At 38.3% G+C, this 20,123-nt stretch overlaps 1 protein-coding gene across 9 annotated transcripts in view; it reads left to right on the top strand.

Moving 5' to 3' along the window:
- Positions 1-20,123, top strand: part of fam110b (family with sequence similarity 110 member B) — a 176,081-nt gene that overhangs the window by 90,318 nt on the left and 65,640 nt on the right. For all 9 annotated transcript variants that reach the window (XM_039754539.1, XM_039754546.1, XM_039754545.1 and 6 more), the window contains one exon: positions 11,600-11,691. The gene's annotated coding sequence lies outside the window, so the exon portion shown is untranslated. The remainder of the gene's footprint in view (positions 1-11,599; positions 11,692-20,123) is intronic.

Consider the following 20,123-nt stretch of genomic DNA (forward strand, 5'->3'; position numbering starts at 1 on the left):
GAATTCATATCTGCTGTCTCGGGGAATTCTGTTGGGGTGCTCCGGGAGTATGGGGTACCGGACCCCCTGATAAGAGCTGTTCGGTCTCTGTACAACCGGTGTCAGAGCTTGGTCCGCATTGCCGGCAGTAAGTCAAGCCTGTTTCCAGTGAGAGTTGGACTCCGCCAGGGCTGCCCTTTGTCACCGATTCTGTTCATAATTTTTATGGACAGAATTTCTAGGCGCAGCCAGGGTGTTGAAGGGGTCCGGTTTGGTGGACTCAGGATTGGGTCACTGCTTTTGCAGATGATGTTGTCCTGTTTGCTTCATCAGGCCGTGATCTTCAGCTCTCTCTGGATCGGTTCGCAGCTGAGTGTGAAGCGGCTGGGATGAGAATCAGCACCTCCAAATCCGAGAGCATGGTCCTCAGCCGGAAAAGGGTGGGGTCTTGTTCACGAGTGAGGGAAGAATGGAGCGTGAGATCGACAGGCGGATCGGTGCGGCGTCCGCAGTGATGCGGGCTCTGCATCGGTCTGTCGTGGTGAAAAAGGAGCTGAGCCGTAAGGCAAAGCTCTCAATTTACCAGTCGATCTACGCTCCTACCCTCACCTATGGTCATGAGCTATGGGTAGTGACCGAAAGAACGAGATCGCGAATACAAGCGGCTGAAATGAGTTTCCTCCGCAGGGTGTCTGGGCTTTCCCTTAAAGATAGGGTGAGAAGCTCAGTCATCCGGGAGGGGCTCAGAGTAGAGCCGCTGCTCCTCCGCATCGAGAGGAGTCAGATGAGGTGGCTCGGGCATCTGATCAGGATGCCTCCTGGACGCCTCCCTGGTGAGGTGTTCCGGGCACGTCCAACCAGGAGGAGGCCCCGGGGAAGACCCAGGACACGCTGGAGGGACTATGTCTCCCGGCTCGCCTGGGAACGCCTTGGGATTCTCCCGGAAGAGCTGGGAGAAGTGGCCGGGAGAGGGAAGTCTGGGCCTCTCTGCTTAAGCTGCTGCCCCCGCGACCCGACCTCGGATAAGCGGAAGAGGATGGATGGATGGATAGATATCTGCTGTATTACAGGAATTGCAGAGAGCCAGAACCTACCCTGTAGCAATGAACACAAAGCAGGAAAAAAAATCTCAATTGGGCACTAGTCCTTTGTAGAACACAATCATAAACACACTCACACTGTAGTCACTGTGACCGTATAGGAGTGGAGTTTTAGACTCCTGGTCAAACGTATGCAATATTACTAAAGCTTATAATTTTTAATAATTCTTCAATACCCTGAAGTGCTTGGACAATATATTCTGCTATTTCATAGATCTACAGATAGAAGGCAAAGCTCATGGATCTGTTTTTTCAGCTAATAAAAACATACAGTATTTTCAAGGGATACATTGGACTCTGCATATTGAGTTTGAATCCTGCACCCACTTGGCCTCACTGTGGATTTTGTGCGTTCTCCCCATGTCTGAATCGATGTTTTTCCAGTTTTTGCCCCGATACCAATTATACTCACTAGTGCTACTCGGCTTTGAATAGTTTCTGTTCAAAGCAAACCTAAGAGAATTGGGTCTTAATTGCACTCTTCATCATAAATTAGAGGGGAGATGCAATTATTTTTTTCATAGCACACTTGGTTTCATTGATTTGTCACAAACAACACCATAAAGACACTATATTTTTTCACGTATCGCAAATGTACCTCTTCTTAAGTTAGAATCTATCATCACTCTATAGTGAGAAATCAGTTTCTACAGTAATTAACAAAATAAATTTGGTAGGTCAAAATGTGCCTGCCATGAGAAACACTATACCTTTATAACAAGCACACATAAAAAGTAAAGTCAAGGCAAAGATAAAGAATCAACACTAGGTATGGATTTGAAGCTTCTTCATATCAGTGGCTCTATGAATCTAGAATTACATGCAAGGGCCTACTGGGTGTAGGAAGAGGTTCAAGACTAGAGAGAGCGGGAGAGTTTTATAGGAGATGAAGGAGTGGTATCTTTGAGGTGGGAAAATGATTGCGCATTAAGACCTTGAGAACCATTAAGTTTTTGTTTTCTGTTCTTTATTGCACATTCTATTCTTCGTTTAATGCACTCAGAAGTCTGAAGTTGAAATTCACGTTATTATTTATTCTGTATTTGGCAGATGATTTTATCCATTGAAGGTTCAAAGTTGAAAAGTAATAGGGAACAAAATTAAAAATTGAACACAAGAAATAAAGCAGTGCAGTATACTTAGACCCAAGAAAGGATGAAAAACTAGAACTCAAGCAAATATTAAGCTGTGTAATAGTTAATTAGGGTGATGCATGGGCAGATAATTATGAGGATGTACACAAATTATGCTAAACAAAGGGAATCTTGAAACAATTAATTTTTCTCTTCAACAGTGGATACCTTGCTGCCTTTCTCCTTGGAAGTTTCTTTGCTGAATTGTCATATGGATTACTCCACTGGAATAGCACAAGACGTCCCTGTGTAGTTGGGACACACCGTGGTGTTATTGTTCTTACTTGTTGAGGTGTGCAAAAGTCACATTACTTGAGTTAAGTAATGGGCCTTTTTTGGTCTGTAATGAGAGGCTGTTTTTTATTTTTAGTACTTTGTGTACAGGCCAAGAAAATCTGCAGCCAAAACCTCCAGAGGTGATATATAAAGTCTGGCTTTTCCTCTGTTATACTCTATTTCTCTTATTTCCCACTTAACTTGATGGGAAACACACAATTAACCTTTTAAAAGCCTTTTAGGTCACCTGGTAACATATGCATGGATAAGGGAATTTGTCTCCTTTAGGTTAATAAAATACATTTCCAAGTGTTACTTATATGAAATAGATTTGTATTACCTACCAGCACAATGTATGTGTATTGACTTGTAACTGTCTATATTGTTTTAAAAAACATGATTCAAGGAATTATCAACCAAAAACATTTCCTACCGGTCTTCTTCCAAATGTCCTGTTATTGACTGAACTAAAAAATAAAATATATATTAATTAGAAAGTTTATATCGATTCTGCTTATCTTCTAATCATACTTCCAGATTGGTGAAGTTTCAAGTGGCATCACTGCCTGCATAATGCAATATAGTACAAAAGGTTGCAGGAAAGATGGAGAAGTTAGCAGTTTGTGTGGAATATTTATTTGCCAATTCAGTTAATTAAACATTTTTTCTTTCATCCCTTAAATTTTGTACATATCATTAAATTGTAAAAGTAAAGGTACATACACAATCTATAATTATATCCAGAGCAATAAAAACAACAGTTTGTTTACAGTTTTTGCTTAAATAATTTAATACACAAAGAATGTCATCTGTACTCTCTGTTTTCTCTTTCAGTTCCTTTTTTTTGTTTTCCTTTTTTATTTCAGAGAGTCAATATTGGGATGATGAGTAAATAAAATAGTGAATATGTGAGAGGCCTCTAAAAGACACACAAATCAGCCCAGGATCTTCATTAATCTATGTAAAGACGGGCTTCACTCCAGGTGTCCTTGTTTTAAAATGTCCAAAAATGAATCAAAAATGCCCTCATGAAAATAAATCCCTTGAGCTTGAGAGACCAGTCATATACAAACTCTTTATAAAAAATAAATTTGATTTAAAAAAAGAAAAACAAGAGTAACGGACAAAAATAAGACAAAAGGGCCTGCCAAAAAATACAAGCCAAAGAAAACTAGTCCAAATACATAATCTAAGAAATAAAAAGCCAAAAACAGAAACAGTAAATCTATAAACCACAGTAATCAATGCTTACAGTAATGTGTATTCTTCAAATACAAATGAAATACAGAAAGAACTTATTCGAGCGTCAAATGTATACTTATTTAAGGAGTGATATCTGGCTGGCCCCGCTGCTTAGAGCTCCACACACGGGATGAAAGCAAAGGTATTTACATAACATTTAAAAACACTGAATAATTAGTAAATTATACAGTATAAACAAAAAATATTAAATAAAATTAAAAACAAAAGATAAATTGAAACCACAAACAACAACGTTAAAGTGAAATAATATTTAAATAAAAACACACAACCGTTACTACAAGCAAAGAGTAAACTTGAGTCAGGGCTATGGATTTTGCTAAACCATAACAGACAGACACCGTTCCGCCTGCAAATCAATAACAAACTCTGGATGGGTAACAGATAATTAGAGGATACAAAAACATGCACACCCATACTTGCTCATCTTTGACTAGTTGGTTACCTAGTCATGTTTTATAAGATTCTGAGGATGTTGATGTAATTGGAGAAAACAAAGCATTTTAATGCTATAAGTGCTTTGTCCTTGTTTTACTCCTGACTTTGTCGATGATGGGACAGGCTATAGCCTCAACTTGACCTTTAGCTAGGTAAACTTTTCTAAAAATTGAAATTGATAGACTTTTATGCTTGACTACCATACTGCTCTTTCAGTAATGCAGCATTTTTAGGACTGCCATATATTTTGGTTATGCCCCAAGGCTCACTCCCATAAACCATACAGCTCCTACACAGCCAGAATAAACCTTTCCTTTCAAAAGTAGCAGAGTAATTTAGGTCACAATAGAGTAATTTTTAAAGTTCATTTCATTACAAACCAGTGATCAATTTTAGTTGTAAACAGTGCCTTAACTTATTTCAAAATGATTATCAACGAGTCCTGAAATAAATCACCAGTTAGGCAGAATTGTGCAGACTCCAGTTTTCCGTAACTTGTTACACCATCTCTGCACTTTTGAGTGCTTGTGTTTTGGTACATAAGTGATTACGCCTAGCTCTTAGTATTTTTCTTAATATTTTTTTAATATGAAGAGAAAATGTAGATTTTTATGTTTTCTTTGAAAGGAAATATTTCCATAATTGTACACTCACTTATCAGAGAGCGGGTTGTTGTTGTAAGGTCACAAATTTCTTTATTGGTTTATTTTGCATGTCTTATGAGCTTTACAGTACGAATAATCAATTATTTATATTTTGTTGAACTATGCTCGTATGTGGTCCACATTTTACTTGTTTTTTGACTTTGTAGTTTTATATTGTTCTGAGCCACTGACAAAGATGGGTTTATAAAATTTATTTTTTAATTACTCTGATCCTGGCAAAGTTGGGTATGGTGTGGTATTCTATGTCTTTTATAGTCACATTATGGAGTGCTACATATATAGTAATATGATCATTTCCTTAATTTTATTAATCTGTATTTTTATAATGAGCATTAAAGTTTTTTTTAAAATAATCACATATAATATTGCATATTAGAATTACATAAGCAAACTGTACATTTAATGTGATTGAGAATATAATATTCTTGTTGTTGAAATGTGTAATAGGGAGGATTTCTTTCTACTTTTATTCAGAATTGATTCTTTTGATGCAGGCTACAGGCAATTCAATGACTGAGTCAAATGTCAGTTCTGCTTGTAAAACTTTTGACAGATCTTCGCATTGAAAGGAGTATGGCGTCTGGCAAGCACAGAGTCAGCATGTTTGAAAAGTTTCAAAAAACAATACTTGCTTGGCAGTGAGCGCAAATCCAACACATTAGTGAGGACACAACTTTCAGGGAGTGTGTGGTCAGCGCTTTTGGTCAGTGTTTGATCTGTCGCATTTGTTTTAAAAAAATGCCTGTGAATTTAGTTTTCCATCAGATGAAGCAACTTTTTGCAGCGAAAAGGTGCATGTGGCCAACAACCACATTGGCAGCCATTTTCACAAGTCACTTACTGCTCAGAAGTGGTCATTTGCCATAATCACTAGGAACAGATGAGTTTTCAGTATTCCTTTTTCTGTTATTAAGTTATTGATGAGTCAATCCTACATAACCAACTACATCATTGTTGTTTTAGGAATTAGTTTGGTTTAGCAAGTTTCAGTACCCTATGGTAGAGCACCATGTTAAGTGATAGATATGGGATTGGCCATGAATATTTTTTGTTAACAACTTTAAACTTTGTGACATTTAAGAGGTGTAACAGCGCACCGAACCCTAGAAACAAAAGCCCAAACAATAGTTCTGTGGTCAGAAGAGTATTTATTTTAGCAATTACCTTCACAGTTTTTTTTTTTCAGATAATACATTTAGTTTGTTTGTTTCTTTTTTGTTTTCTTTCATTCTTTGAAAAGGAAAAAGTGAAGGTATGAGAAATATTGACCTGCTCTGGTGTAAAAAAAGTTTTTGGTGGTGCTATAAGATGTGGCATAAAATAAAGCCTCAATTTTATTAAATGTATGCACAATTCACAATATATTTAAATATTTTAATATAGAAATTGCTTTCAGCTATTCTCAAGAAAATTAAACACAAAATGAAATGGTAATACCCAACGTACAAACTGAAACTACAATTGTGTCTTTCTTAGGAATACAAAAATGTATATTTTTATTCTGCGGTGGGCTGGCACCCTGCCCAGGGTTTATTTCCTTCCTTGCGCCCTATGTTGGCTGCGATTGGCTCCAGCAGACCCCCGTGACCCTGTAGTTAGGATATAGCAGGTTGGATAATGGATGGATGGATATATTTTTATTGTCAATGAGGAAAGGTGCAAAATAAGAAAACTTTTTTCTGTGCTGTTTCGGTACTTTTGTTTTGTAAGCAGTCTTTTTCTCATTCTTCTTTTATGTGGCCTCCACATTCCTTTCACATCATTTACATGGACCTTTCCCCGAAACTCTGTGGTTTTCTTTATAACCATTTTTGGCAGCCCTCACTGCTCTTTCCTATACCTAAGATGCACCTTTTTCTATAGCACATGTGACTTTCTTTTCTTTTTCTTTTTTCTTTGACTGCACAGCTTAGCTTGCAGAGCACACCAGCCAGCCCCTTCCTGTTACTATAGTTACAGGTCTCCGGAGTTACCCACCTATAGAGGAATCACTTACTCCAGGTGTGTTCCAATATCCCTCCGATTTCCTGTTACAGACATCATACTCGTTCTTCTAGCCTAGCCACTGTTTTAGGGTAAGAAGGTGTAATAGACATCTCCAGCGTATTCTTCCCTTGGCCCCAGACAAAGAACACTCTGCTTCTAATGGAGTCACACTGTGATGGCTATCATGTTCTTCATTATCATGCACACAAGCTCTTTTCAATTGTTTTAAAAGGTTATTGGTGGCTCCACTTTTATCCAACACAGCACAAGAACAGAACTGGAAAAGTGTTATTTCTTGGTTAAAGTTGGAAACTCTGAAACCAGGTCAAGTCCAAATATCTGAGGGTCCTTGTAATGAAGTTTTGAAAAACAATTCTGCATTTTCAACCTCAGTTCTGATTATTTTACTTTTAAAGCTGCTCTCCAAAATAAAATTTGTTTGCTATTCTAGCCAATAAAAGGATTTACTCTTTTGTTTAATATTTTCTGCACTACATATGCTAAGGCAAGCAATCACAGTAAGGAGCACACAAGACCAGTGTGCCACAAGATTAAAAGTACACTCAAAGCTTTCCCATACATAAGTTCTATTCACACACAGATTTTCACTCTGCTGTGATATCGTTATTGCTCAAAGGAAAAAACATGCCCTCCAGAGTGAGTTTATGCAGATGCAAAAGCATGTCAGTCAGTTAATTTTAAAATAATTCTATTTTTGGTAATTAATTTTGTTTAAGTAAAAAAAATTGAAAACCTTAAACAGCTCCACCAATTCAAACACCCATGACTGAATTCAGTGCAGATATTCAACTACCCTTGTATTTAAAGCTGTATTCTAATGGGAAAAAGCATGGTAAAAGAGAGAGAGGGAGTTGTGAGGTGTAACATTGAAAACTGGGAGGAGGATATGAAACAGCAATTAAATGGAGGCAGCAAGAAAGTGATGATCAGGAGAGGCATCTGATTCAGATTCATTAGCGGAATAGCACTGGCTTGTAGATTCTGCTTCTGGGTCATGCATGATTGAAGAATATGGAATTAGCCGCTACAGATTATTGAAGCAAGACACAAACTCTGTGAAGTCATTTCATGTTATTGGTTATTTACTGCATCATTTGCCTTTTCTGCAGAGACTGTAGTTTTTGAGAATCCTCAGAAAGAACCATCTCCCCAAAAATCTGCTCCTTGCCTTTTATCACTGTTCCATCGAGAGTGTGCTTTTTTTTTTCCTCAGAAAGGAAAGTGCTCCACAGGGTCGTCAGGACAGCGGAGAGAACAATTGGTTGTACCCTCCCCACTCTGGAACAAATCTATACCTTTTGATGCCGCAAAAAAGCAATAGACATTTCACAGGATTCATCACATCTCGGTCATTGCCTCTTCCAGCTTTTGCCATTGGGCAAGACATACAGAGCAATGAAAACCACCTTAAAAACAGCTTTTATCCAAAAACAATCATGGCCCTGAACTCAGAATAATACTGCTCTATATCATTTTCCCAATGTGCAATATAGACCTTAAGTCAACCAGTGCAATTTGTACATTTAACCACTGCAATTTTTATATATAACAAGTGCAATTTGTATATTTTGTAAAGTACTTTTATTACTATTCGGTTTATTATTATTTTCTCTCTTCTTGTCTTTTTTAACTCTTATGCCTCACACTGAGTCGACTACACCTTCAATTTCGTTGTTCCTTTGTAAAAGTGACAATGACAATAAACATCTATCTTCTTTTCTGTTGTTGCCAGTGCCTTCCATTATTCATACATTCCAGCAACATGACATAAACTGGACTTTTTGTTGCTGTTTCTGAAGACCTTATATATTTGTAATTAGCTGATTGAATTATACGTATTTGGGTTTGTAAAATGATTTGCTTTTACTAAGGCACCTTGTGTATGTGTTTTGCTTATATTCATCTTTTGTCAATATAAATTTATTCTCCAATCATTCAGTATTTTATTTTATTGACATTCATGGTGGATTTATGTTTAAGTAACGTTATGCAGTCTCCAAACTCAATATCTTCTTGCCTTTCATTTTTGCTCATAGATCTTGCATAATGCTTCATTCTACACTGGCAAGATCTGAGTGTCACAACTCAAAAGAACAGCGTGAGTGTTGTGTGTGATCTATATAAACATACATATATATTTTTTTCATCATGTGTTAGAGGATTTCTGTAAGTTCAACTTTAGATAGTCTTGAAAATGTTATTAGTAGTTCACCATTTCCAAGCTTCACCCGGTACCAACAATATTGTAAAATTCAGATTGTAGTACAACGTCATACCAGTATAATGCTCATCTCTAGTACAGACCTTTGAAAAAAAGCCACAAATCTGTCAAATGTTCATAAGGTGTTTATCAAAAAAGTGCAAGACAGACAAGTAAAATAAACAATTTTTGCTGTTAAGCTACAAGCATATTATTTATTAATTTCAAATTTTTCTTTATCATTTCTTTTTCTAATTGAAAATGTGAGCCGTTGTTCTTATCACAAGCCTGTTCACCATTCAACCTCATACAAGCATTATCCATTTTAATTAAAGGATAAAATAAAATGGTTTGAATTCATTAAAGTAGCTTTTCTGTCTGTTTTTCCAATTGAAAAGGATGAGTCCTCCAATTTCTTTTCTTCATTTATTTCTCCACTTTCTTTAATGTAAAGAATAAAATTCCAGTCTTCTCTCTCTCTAGTAAAGTGTGTCACGTAAAGGAACACTACAACTAAATTAGCTTAAAGCTCAGAAAACCAGGTGCTAAAAAATATTTTTTTTGCGATTGGCCAATTTACCTATCACCAAACAAGTCTTTTGTAGTGAAAATCGGCTGATTTACATTGGCTAATTTAGATTTACAGCTGATTAATCAGTGCATCACTAAATAACGTGTTTTATTAACAGTAAGAATTGGCTTCTAGTCAAGAAGTTCTCAAAATGGTGTCCTGTTAAGAATTGAGAATGGAGTCCTTTGAATTAGCTGGTCATTGTTAGGCCTAGTTTTCATCTCATTATTGTTTAGCTGCTAGTAATGTAAAATGACATATACAGTGGTATCTCGGGTCACGAACGTCTCGGACAAAGTACAAATCCGGTTACGACCAAAAAGTTTGCCAAACTTTTGCATTTGTTCACGACGACACACTTGGGTGACAAACAAGCCAGTTTCCCTTCCGGTTCGTATGCACCGATGATTTCCGCACGTGTTCAGTCTCTCCCTGTGCATTCCCTGTGCAGAGAGAGAGCGAGCAAGAGAGAGAGCAAGCATGAGAAGACAGTTAAAGAAGGCAGTAAGGCTGAGAAGGCAGTTAAAGAATGCACCAGTCTTGTTTTTAAAGAGACTGCAAGGTTAGTTTTCTCTGTTCAAGGTTTTCTCAATGTTATTCAATGTTTTTTACATTTAGTTTACTATTACACTGTGCATTCTGTGGTATAATTAACTATTTTTGTGATTAAAAATCTTTAAAAAAATATATATATATATTTACATATAGCTCGTACGGTCCAGAATGCATTAATTGTATTTACATACAGTCCTATGGGGGAAATTACTTCGAGTCACGACCAAATCGGGTTGCAACTAGAGTTTTGGAACGAACAACGGTCGTGACCTAAGGTTCCACTGTACAGTATTAGAGTTCTGAATCTTAAGAAGTTTGACAGTTAGAGCTAAGGCAAAAGAGGAAGGTGGTTGGAACAAAAACCCACATTTACTGCAGTCCTCCAGGTTGAGTTTGACACCCTTGTCCTAGAGCCAGGAGCAGTAACTGAATCCAGTGACAGTGGAATAAACCACCACAATGACACTAAAATGGTTAAGAGAATGGGAAAGGATATGCAACTTCCATAAGATGCTACATTAATTGTTCTTTGAATTGTAAGTAGGTGTTTTAATCTTGAGATTGAAGTGTGGTCACAGTAGTATAAGCATGAACATTTTTTGTTAAAGGGTAGGGAGATCAGCAAAGTCATCTACGAGTTTATAATTCAAAAATGAGATTATAGCATAAAAGCCAAGAATTCGGAAGGGAATGTAATATAGTAATATTACTATTTTAGTAATGTGACAATAAAGCATCATATAGTCTGATCTCCATCCATCCATTTTCTGATATGCTGTTCTAAAACCCTTTCTGTTCAAAAGAGGCCCACGGAATCAACAAAAGGACATACTCAGTTATGGGATAAAAAAAAATCATACTGGTAATATTTTACATTTGGGTTTAAATGTTCTAAAGTACACTGTGGTAACATTTTCTTAGTAATGCTGTTGTTAAATGGCCAATGTGTCGTGAGGCTGAGTAAGTGCGCATTAGGAATTGAAGTACTAGGCCCTGACGTGTATCATAGCAACACTGGCAATATACCTTTTAAAATGCCTCACTATTGTTGCTGTCTTATGAAAAAGTTGTATTTTTTCTTTATGTAATTCTTGTGTATGATTGAGAGGGTTGTTTTGTTGTAATATTTCTTAAACTTTTGTAAAAAGTTGAATTCCTCCTTGGAAAATAAGTGATCGATCTGCCTGTCTGTCTGTCTGTCTGTCTAAAAATGAATGAACTTGCTTTTCAATATCACTGTTTCATTTTATTAAAACAGTTAGTTATTTAAACTCTTTTTTCATGTATTATGTTTTGCTGACACTGATAAAAATACTAAGTGTCAAAATATATTTGATGTTAACCTTTATTAGTGAGCTATAAATATTAGTTGAATTATTGAATGCAATTTTTTAAAATTCCAAATTTCATTCTAGATGACAGTTCTGTGGTTAGGACGCAGCCAGTAAATGAAAAGGAAGTACACATAACAAGGCAACCTACAAAGACCTAACACACATGCCGTAAGGTGAGTAAACCATTTAAGTAATGATTTTCTTTGTTTTTTAATCTGATTCACTTCTGATTCATAATTTCAATAAGTAAAAGTAAATAAAGATATTAGAAAGTGAAAGAGAATAAACCCAACAGTGTAGGAAAGACTAGATGCATTAAGCAGTCTGTTTATTTTACAAATTAGGTTTATAGTATTGCCATGCAACAGTTTTGTTTCACAAGATGACTATGTAAATGTGGTTATAGAAAGGAAAATAGTTCTTGCTGTTTTTAAAAGTTTTGGTCTGTCTCCTAATCTGGTGATACCTTGCTTGAAGAAAAGGTCAGGTCATGGAGGAAAAAAACCCTGAAAAAATAACAGGTATATAGGTATATAACAGTTAAAAAAACTCTATGAAGTAATTAACATTAGCTTCTGTTCATTAAGTGTATGAAACAACCTAGCACATCTACTATGAACCATATACTAAAGAGTACAACTTAAAAATTCTGGTTTAGAATAAGAAACTGGCTTTTTATTTGAGGAAGCTTCCTTACATGATTTTTTCAAAATATCAATATATTAATTTTAAATGTATGCATTGTAAGTAATGATCTCTTCTGTGTTTTATAGTTATCAGCAAAGATGCTTTATCCCTACAATTTGCAGGTTTGTTATACAGTGGGGATCAAATTTGCCCTTGCTGCAAAAAGGACAGCAGACTGTATGTCCTTGTGTAGCAATGTGAAAACTGCAAATGAAAACAAATTGCACCGTATTATTGTAAGGCTGGTGATATCATGTCCCAAATTAATGAATATAAAAAGGTCAGTTACTTTAAATAGCATAAAGGCTGAGTCAGGCTTTGGACACCATATGTTGTTATAGAAGAGCTGATTGATGTCACATCCTTAACAAAATAGTACTAACTTAAACACTATACCACCACCAATTCTGTTTTTAAGGCACAAATTAATGTCATGATTTATGGGGTTTTGATGTTTGTAGAAGAAACAACTTCACAGCAGTTAATTAACTTTGTAAAAAAGATTTCACTGTTGTTTATAGTAGCTCATTTTCTAAAACAAAAAAAGCTCTACTAAGAGCCTACCTGAGGAATAATAGTGTAGCTATTAATAATTATTGCTTTACAAGAAAGGATCTGAATGTTTTGGAGGTGATCAACACATTTGCCATTGGGAACACCATGCAGAATTTACCAATTTAAAACTTGTGATGCAAGTAATCAAGGCTTTCTAAATTATGTTACAGAATGAATACTTGGGAAACATATAGGTCAACAAAGATGCTTTTTGCTATTTGTATAATAGGTTTATCTGTTAACTAGAAATAACTTTGACTTTGGAATGTAAAGGTCATTGTTACATGAAGGTTTTTTGGGGTACTAGTCTAGAAAAAGTGTTATTATGTGTAAAAGACTTGGTACCCCATTACAAAAGACTGCAGCTTGTATGAGAGTTCTTTTAAATGCTATCTGATCAAATATATTAATAATTAATTATGTGTTTAGCTACTGCACATCTTGGGGAAATAGTTTCTACTTCACATTTAGCCTTCTAACTCTAGTATATAATAATAAAAATATATAATACAACTATAATACAGTACAAAAATGCAATACAATAATAAGCTTTAATAAGATAGATAGATAGATACTTTGTTAATCCCCAAGGGGAAATTCACATACTCCAGCAGCATCATACTGATATAAACAATATTAATTAAAGAGTGATAAAAATGCAGTGCAAGTTAAAAAATGCAAGGTGGAGAGTGCGAGGCAGGTATAACTGTCAATAATCTTGTGTAATGTAATGTTTACCCCGGGGGGGTGGAACTGAAGAGTCGCATAGTATGGGGGAGGAACGATCTCCGAGCAGGACAGTGACAGCAGTCTGTTGCTGAAGCTGCTCCTCTGTCTGGAGAGGATACTGTTCAGTGGATGCAGTGGATTCTCCATGATTGACAGGAGCCTGCTCAGCGCCCATCGCTCCACCACAGATGTCAAACTGTCCAGCTCCGTGCCTACAATAGAGCCTGCCTTCCTCACCACTTTGTCCAGGCGTGAGGCGTCCCTCTTCTTTATGCTGCCATCCCAGCACAACACTGCATAGAAGAGAGTGCTCGCCCAGGTATTTTTAGGTTTGTACCCTCTGCTAGGGCTGGGCGATAAGGCAAAAAAAATCTAGGTTTTTTCATAAAGTTTGACCGATTCACGATTTCGATTTCGATTTTTTATTGTGTAACTAGTCAACTTAAAACATTACAACAACATGACTTAAGTAACATTCTCTTTATAAGTAACTTGAAAAACCATCTGGTTAAGGAACATTGTATTTTTAATGGCCATGCCATACATAAATTGGTCAACAAGGTGTAAATAAATGTAAAACAAATTCACGAGTTAAATATCTTTGCAGAAGATTTGAATGAAATATGAAAGTAAATATTGTGCAATTTGAATTAAACATTAAATACTTCTGAATATATAGTAAGAAAATAACCATTTTAACCAATGTAAACATTACATCAGTCAACTCAAAAAGTTATGCAAATTTTCAACAGTAAACAAAAAAGAAACAAAAAAAGATTTGAAATAGCAGTTCATTGTACTTTGACAGAAATATTGTAAAGAGCTTTCTCCTTCATAACTGCAGAATATGAATCTATGACCAACAAACTCATGTTAAGTGATTGCCAGTGTTATTACAAAAGCAAAACAATAATAATCATCATCATCATTTCAGCTATTAATGAAATAACATCTGAATAACTGCGATTTTAATGCTTGAATTATTAATCATACATACCAATGGCATTGTGAAGACGATGTCCAAAGCACTGAAGAAGGGTCCAGTCGTTCATCTTCATTGCTTTGATCATGTTCGTTCCACTGTCTGTGGTCACGCACACCTGTCGATCCTCCACAAGCTTCCAAGACGCCAGCGCATCTTTAAGCCCATGACCAATTATTTCCCCAGTATGATCGTCGGGAAAATAACATGTCTGAAGGCAAAATCTTCGCAGTTTCCATTCTGCGTCAACATAATGGGCTGTAAGGCTCATGTAAGGCTGAAGAGTACGACTACTCCACAGGTCAGTCGTCGTAGAAAAAAAAGATGCCCTTTCAAGCTGCTCCGCTACTTTTTCACGTGTTTCAGTGTACATTCGGGGAATAGCTACGTCTTTGAAATATTTGCGGCTCGGCAACTTGTATCTTGGATCAGCAGTGTGTAGCATTTTTATGAACCCTGGTTTTTCGATGGTGTATATGGGAACCATGTCCTTAGCGATATGAAACGCCACAGCATCTGTCATTTCTTTCCATCGGGGCGCCTTTTGTCGTATGGAACGGAATTGGAAAATGATACCGCTAATGATATCTGGCGTTTTGCAATTTTAGGTGGACCTTTTGCACTTGAATTTGGCATGTTTTCATCTCTTAACTTTGAGCATTCTTCCTATTCAGCTTGGTGCCTTTGTCGCAAATGTTGGAATAAATTAGTGGTGCTGCCACTGCCGGTTGAAACTGACTTTCTGCATATTTTGCATTTGACAAAAGTTTGTTCGACGTCTGAACTCTCGAATCTGAACCATTTCCAAACCACAGAGGAAACGTTACTACCTTTCTTTGGCACAAGGTCATCCTGACGTGAAGAGCCGTCCATCTCTTTGATATTATTTCTGTAGCCTATTATATTCCTTCATAGAGCACTGTACTCACAGGTGAGAGGTTAATTAGGCGCGCCATCATGTGTTCGGAGTCGGACAAGCCTCTTAATTATTCTGTCATAGGTGCAATTACAATGTATCTAATTTTTTAATAAAAAATCGCTATACCTTGATTTAATAAAAAAATAAATCGTCTTAAAACGTAAATTCGAATTAATCGAAAAAATCGCCCAGCCCTACCCTCTGCACACAGTCACCTCTGATAATCAACGGGGTCCGTGAGGGGCATGGGCCTCCTAAAATCGAACCACCAGCTCTTTGGTTTTGCTGGTGTTCAGTTGTAGGTAGTTTGAGTCGCACCATTTCACAAAGTCCTTGATTAGATTCCTATACTCCTTCTCCTGCCCACTCCTGATGCAGCCCACGATAGCAGTGTCGTCAGCGAACATTTGCACGTGGCAGGACACCGAGTTGTATTGGAAGTCTGATGTATATAGGCTAAACAGGACCAGAGAAAGCATAGTCCCCTGCGGCGCTCCTGTGCTGCTAACCACAGTGTCAGACCTGCAGTTCCCGAGACGCACATACTGAGGTCTGTCTGTAAGATAGTTCACGATCCATGCCACTAGGTATGAATGTACTCCCATCTCTGTCAGCTTGTCTCTAAGGAGCAAAGGTTGGATGGTGCTGAAGGCGCTAAAGAAGTCCAGAAACATAATTCTTACTGCACCACTGCCTCAGTCCAAGTGGGAGAGGGATCGGTGTAGTATGTAGATGATGGCATCCTCCGCTCCCACCTTCTCCTGGTATGTGAACTGTAGAGGGTCAAGGGTGTGGCGGCCCTGTGGCCTCAGGTGGTGAAGCAGCAGCCGCTCCATGGTCTTCATCACATGTGACGTCAGGGCGACGGGCCTGAAGTCATTCAGCTCACCAGGATGTGAAACGTTTGGGACTGGGGCGATGCAAGATGTTTTCCAAAGCCTGGGGACTCTCCCCTGTTCCAGTCTCAGGTTGAAGATGTGCTGTAGAGGACTCCCCAGCTCCAACACACAGGCCTTCAACAGTTGTGGCGATACTCCGCTACTGCCGCTTTGCTGGTACGAAGTCTCCTCAGCTCTCTGCTTATGGGGCTGCTGTAATTGTGGGTGGGGGGAAACTCTCTCCTATGCTGGTATCAGCAGAAGGATGGGTGGAGGATGCAGTACTCTTAGATGAGAGTGAGAGTGGGTTAGTGTGGTCAAACCTGCTAAAAAAGTTGCTCAGGTTTAAATCCAGACCTAGATAGGTCTGCCTTCTCCCTGTCTCTCTCGATGGAGGCACCCCGCTTCATGCTGGAGCCAGTGATGATCTTCAGCCCATCCCACACTTCCTTCATGCTATTGTTCTGCAAATTTTCTCCAGTTTTCTCCTGTACTGCTCCTTAGCCGCCCTGAGGTGGACTCGGAGTTCCTTTTGCACGCGCTTGACCTCATGCTGATTACCGCCTTTAAAAGCCCTTTTCTTCTGGTTCAAAAGGCCCTTGATGCCACTTGTAATCCATGGCTTGTTGTTAGCGTAACAGCGTACTGTTCTTACTGGAACTACAATGTCCATACAGAAGCTGATGTAGTCAGTAGTGCAGTCAACGACCTTCTCAATGTTCTCACTATGTGACCTCTGCAGGATATCCCAGTCCATAGTTCCAAAGCAGTCTTTCAGAGCCTGCTCTGCCTCAGGGGACTACTTCCTGAATGAGCGTGTGCTTGTAGGTAGCTCCTTCACTCTTGGTTTGTAGTAAGGTTGAAGCAAAACTAGGTTATGATCTGCTTTCCCAAGCGCAGGCAGCGGGGTGGCACTGTATGCATCCTTAACGTTTGCATACAGTAGGTCAATAATCCTATTTCCCCAGGTATTACAATCCACATGCTGGGAGACAGCAGGTAATGTTTTGTCCAGTGTCACATGGTTAAAATCTCCAGAGATTAGCACAAGCGCCTTGGGGTGCTGTGTTTGTAGTTTAGCAACAGCGGAGTGGATGACATCACACACTATCTCCATGTCCGCGCAAGGAGGGATGTAAATAATAACAACAATGACGTGTCCAAACTCTCTGGACAAGTAATAGGGATGCAGACTTACAGCCAACAATTCGATTTCCCTGCAGCAAGTGAATATTTTGACGTTTACATGTCCAGGGTTGCCCCACCTTGTGTTCACATAGAGAGCGAGTCCTCCTCCTTTCTGCTTCCCGCAGGTATTTGCGTCTCTGTCTGCGCTAACTGTGCTAAACCCGGGTAGCTCTACGTTAGCACCTGGGATGCTAGTTGTTAGCCACATTTCACAAAAACACAACAAACTGCATTCTCTGTAGGTCCTGACATTTTTCACCAGCGCAGCCAGTTCGTTAATCTTATTTGGTAGTGAGTTCACATTTCCCAGGATCACAGAAGGCTTGTATCGCCACTTCATCGCTAGCCGCTTAGCCTTTAGCTTAGTGCCGGCTCTGCTGCCACGATACGGCCTTCTTACCTCGTCAGATAAATAGGGAACCACACCGGCACAGGCCTTTGTTCTCAGCTCTAGAAGTTGACTACCTAAATAGACGAGTCTCGGCGTGTAAAAATCCATGTCCAAGTAGTAAAAAGTGTCCAGGAAATGAGTCCACATAAAAGAAAGTGGTAGGAGTGATCAGAGAGATAGAGAAAAATGTAGAAAGATAAAGAAAGATAAAGTCGTACACGGAGCTGCTGTAAAGGCTGCCACTCACGGCGGTGCCTAACTACTAGGCTGATAATAATAAGTTGTAAAATTTTAGCACCCATTTGCAGTGGACCAGTGCCCAATCAGAAATCCTTCTGAAAAATTCTTGGCATCAAAACAGAGAGTAGATATTATGTGTGAGAGTACTGGAGCAGGACATTATTTTAAGAAAGTAGTGTATTGTTATTGTTAAATAGGAAAATGTGTCAGTTTATACTGTAAATTTTCTTAAACACTTACATTTGGAGATTACAGTGAAGTGTGCTACAATAATGGTAAAAGAGTAAAACTCATCGCTGCAATGATTGGTCATACTTTCTCAAAGACAGGTACAACATATAACTCATAACTTTCATAGAGCAGCTTTATAATAGTTGAAATGCGCTGACATTTCAAAAGGGTCCATAATACAGTAATCCTCCTCGACCGCGGGGGTTGCGTTCCAGAACCCCCGCGATAGATGAAAATCTACAAAGTAGAAACCATATGTTTGTAAGGTTATTTTTATATATTTTAAGCCCTTCTAAACTCTCCCACACTGTTAACATTATTAGAGCCCTCTAGACATGAAATAACACCCTTTAGTCAAAAGTTTAAACTGTGCTCCATGACAAGACAGAGATGACAGTTCTTTCTCACAATTTAAAAAATGCAAACATATTTTCCTCCTCAAAGAATGCGTCTCAGGAGCAGAGAGAGCGGAGAGAAAAGCAAACAATCAAAAAATCAATACGTGCTTTTGGGCTTTTAAGTATGCCGAAGCACCGCGATAAAGCTGCATTTTTTAAAGGAGCGTCCGTATCCTCTAGGCAAACAGCCACTGTGCAAATAGCCCCTCTGCTCACACCCCCTCTGTCTTACGCAGAAAATGACAGAGTGAAAGAGACAGAGAAAAGCAAACAATCAAGCACCGCGTGGGAAGCATATCTTATATCATTGAGGAGTTTTATTTAATACGTAATACATGCTCTGATTGGGTAGCTTCTAAGCCATCCGCCAGTAGCGTTCCTTGTATGAAATCAACTGGGCAAACAAACTGAGGAAGCTTGTACCATAAATTAAAAGACCCATTGTCCGCAGAAATCCGCGATATATATTTAGATATGCTTACATTTAAAATCCGCAATGGAGTGAAGCCGCTAAAGTCGATGCGCGATAAAGCGATCACTGTAGTTTATTTTTAGGTCAGTTGGAAATTATAATATGAAACATTCAACACTAGAATTACCAAATCATATGAAAGAACACGTAATCTGGCCCATCTTAAATCCCTTCGCACCTCTCTGTCAGTGTCTTTTGTTGTGTAAATGTGCCGATCAAGACAAGCAGCAAGCAGCCTACTATTCCATCCCCCCACCGCTGCAGAACATGCACATAGTTCTCCCAGCTCATGCCTTGATTATCTGGGAGTGAAGTGCTGGAGTTTTAGAGTGGAAATAATAGATCATTATTTGGAACACATGCATTTCATGTGTGTTCCGTTTCTACAATAATTTGTGTAAACACATTGTTAAAACAGAAACATTTTTCGTAATATATGACAAAATGTAGGGATAAACTATATAATGTTTGAAGCTTGAAGTCCAAAGATCAAATAAACACTTTCACAAAAGGTTCAAAGATGATACAACAGTTTCCGTGGCGCAGCGGTAAGAATTGCTGACTTGTAATGAAGAGTCCCCCGGTTCAATCCTGACTGCATCGTATATTTACCGTTTTGAGTAGTGAGCTGCTCTTATCTATACTAATAAAAGGCAAAGCCCTCACTCACTGACTCACTCACTGACTCATCACTAATTCTCCAACTTCCCGTGTGGGTGGAAGGCTGAAATTTGGCAGGTTCATTCCTTACAGCCTCCTTACAAAAGTTGGGCAGGTTTTATATCGAAATTCTACGCGTAATGGTCATAACTGGAAGCTGTTTTTCTCCATTTACTGTAATGGAGATGAGCTTGAACGCCATGGGGGCGGAGTTTCGTGTGACATCATCACGCCTCCCACGTAATCACGCAGTACATAGAAAACCAGGAAGACTT

Source organism: Polypterus senegalus, chromosome 5 (genome assembly GCF_016835505.1).
Source record: "Polypterus senegalus isolate Bchr_013 chromosome 5, ASM1683550v1, whole genome shotgun sequence".
Lineage (NCBI taxonomy): Eukaryota > Metazoa > Chordata > Cladistia > Polypteriformes > Polypteridae > Polypterus > Polypterus senegalus.